Genomic DNA, 3164 nt, shown 5'->3' with positions numbered 1-3164 from the left:
AAGAAAAAATCGTACTCTTAAAGAAGCCGCGAGAACCATGTTAGTTACTCCAAGATTTCTCAAAAATTTTGGGCAGAAGCTGTGAACACTGCTTGCTACACTCAGAACAGATCAATGATATGCAAGAAATTTTTTAAAACCCCATATGAGATCTAGAATGGCAGACAACCAAATGTATCATACTTTAAGATCTTCGGGAGTAAATGCTTCATCCACAACAATGGTAAAAATCATCTGACTGCATTTGATGCAAAGTCAGATGAGGGTATTTTTCTGGGATATTCCTCAATCAGTAAAGCTTACAGAGTCTTCAACAAAAGAACTCTAAATGTTGAAGAATCAATCCATGTTATTTTTTATGAAGATCTTACTATTGATGTTGCAACTAATACTCATCAACTCTCAGATATATTTCAAGAAATACAATTGGACAACGATAATCAGGACAAAAGTGAAGACGAAGCTTCACCACCCACAAGAACTCAATCTCCTGAACCGAAACTAGTTGATCCAGTAGTTGAGGATCTTAACATTGATCAATCAGTTGATACTCACCAAACTCACACAATTGAGGATATTGAAGAACAGCACCATGAGACCACAGAGCTTGACCAAAATAACGTAACTAGTCAAGATCCAGAAGCACAAGTGATCAGTGGAAATCAGTCTAATACTAGACTGAAATGGTCCAAAAAGCATCCACTCAATTCTGTTATTGGTAATCCTTTAGCACCTCTAAGGACTCGAGGACAAATGATTAAAGAACTTCTTCACGCAGCCTTTATATCTCAAGAAGAGCCAAAGAAAATTGAAGAAGCATTGGCTGACAGTTTTTGGATAGATGCAATGCAAGAAGAGCTAAATCAGTTTACTAGAAATGCAGTCTGGGATCTCGTTCCAAGACCAACACATCAATCAGTCATTGGCACTCGATGTGTCTTTAGAAACAAGCTCAATGAAGAAGGAACTGTGGTTAGAAATAAGGCAAGATTAGTAGCTCAAGGATACAGACAAGAAGAAGGAATTGACTATGACGAAACTTATGCACCAGTAGCTAGACTGGAAGCAATAAGAATATTTCTTGCGTATGCTTCATTCAAGAACTTCAAAGTTTATCAAATGGACGTTAAAAGTTCTTTCTTGAATGGAAAACTCCAAGAAGAAGTATTTGTTGAACAACCACCAGGATTCACAAATCATCAATTCCCAGATCATGTGTATCATTTAAATAAAGCTCTTTATGGACTGAAATAGGCTCCTAGAGCTTGGTATGACACTCTAACCAAATTTCTTCTTGAACACGAATTTACTATAGGCACAGTTGACAAAACATTGTTCAAATTTACGAAAGGCGATCACACTCTATTAGTTCAAATATATGTTGATGATATCATCTTTGGGTCAACTAACCCCAAATTATGCACTAGATTCTCAAAGCTAATGCAGGAAAAATTCGAGATGAGCATGATGGGTGAACTGAATTTTTTTCTTGGATTACAAGTTCGACAAATGGACAATGGAACATTCATAAGCCAAACTAAGTATACCAAAGAATTAATCAAAAATTTTGGTATGGAAAACTGCATGGTTGAAACAACTCCCATGGGTGCATCAATCAAACTTGACAAAGATGAAGGGGGAATATCAGTTGATGCTACAATGTATCGAGGTCTAATATGGTCATTGCTTTATTTAACAGCCAGTATACCTGACATTGTTTTTGCAGTATGTTTATGTGCAAGATTTCAATCAAATCATAAGCAATCCCACTTCATAGCTGGAAAAAGGATACTGAGGTATCTAAAGGGAACTCAAAATGTTGGCCTATGGTATGCTAAGCACAACTCCTTCAATCTAGTTGGATACTCAGATGCTGATTATGCTGGATGTAAACTGGATAGAAAAAGTACTAGTGGATCATGTCAATTCCTTGGGGATAGACTGATTTCATGGTTTAGCAAGAAACAGACATCCATTGCTACATCTACAACAGAAGCTGAATACTTAGCCGCAGGAAGTTGCTGTGCTCAACTGCGCTGGATTCAACAACAATTGAGAGATTATGGAATTGAAGAACATGACTCCCCAATCTTTTGTAATAACACCAGCACAATTGCAATTACTTACAACCCCATTCTTCACTCGAGAACGAAGCATATCAAAGTTAGGCATCATTTTATCCGAGATCATACACTCAAGAAGAACATTCGACTGGAGTACATTTCCACAGAGCAACAGACAACAGACATCTTCACAAAACCTCTCCCAGAGTCTAAGTTTTCTTTCTTTCGAAATATTTTAGGACTTATTAATTTAGATTAAAATTAGTTTATCCATTGCAACTTGTCTACACAGTTTAGTATGATCTAAACTGAATTCTCCTCAAGGTCTTTAAACTAACTCTCTGGTGTTATTTTAATTGTTGATAATTCTTTTTTACGCATATTTTAAGGGGGAATTTCTTTTGCAGGTTATAATATAGACTCACATCAAACAAAATAAATTATAAACAACACATTCAAAATAAAAATGTACTTTATTAATAAAATCCTTTTACAATATCTATTTCTATATCCACAACCATTTTCAGAAGGCGAAGATGCTCCTCCAAAGGGTCATCTTCCACTTTTTCCAGGCCATGGAGAAGGGTTACCACCCTTAACTCCTTCTTCAAGAGCAGGAGTTGTATGCCCTCACGACCAAGGACATACGCAGTATTGTTGATTCCAAGCACTTGTTTGTATTTCTCTAGACGTCGCACCTCCTCAGGATCAAGTGCATCGGGACCTCTAAACTGCATCCGAATCAATTTTGCTCGAAAACGAGCAACTTTCTCCTCGACAAAACTCTCATGAGCAACCCTCCAACTATCCATTTCTTTTGCTTAAATTTATGTTTATTTGCACTTCACTATTTTTCTGTCTTATAGAAACTGATAGTCCGGATATCGAAGAGTCTTTCGCATTTATTATATTCAGAATATAAAAAGTCTCTTACATATAAACTTTCACGAAATAGGAACTATTTATGACAAGAAAATATCTGAAATACTGATTGCATGTAATCATTACCTGATAACATAGTTTCTCATGCCCTTTAGTAGTTCAGTTTACCTTCACTTAGTTAACTACATTACACAATATCAGTTTAGGAAAAATCAGTTT

Source organism: Henckelia pumila, chromosome 2, assembly GCF_033568475.1.
Source record: "Henckelia pumila isolate YLH828 chromosome 2, ASM3356847v2, whole genome shotgun sequence".
Lineage (NCBI taxonomy): Eukaryota > Viridiplantae > Streptophyta > Magnoliopsida > Lamiales > Gesneriaceae > Henckelia > Henckelia pumila.
The sequence above is the reverse complement of the archived record's forward strand: the minus strand, read 5'-3'. Positions refer to the sequence as shown.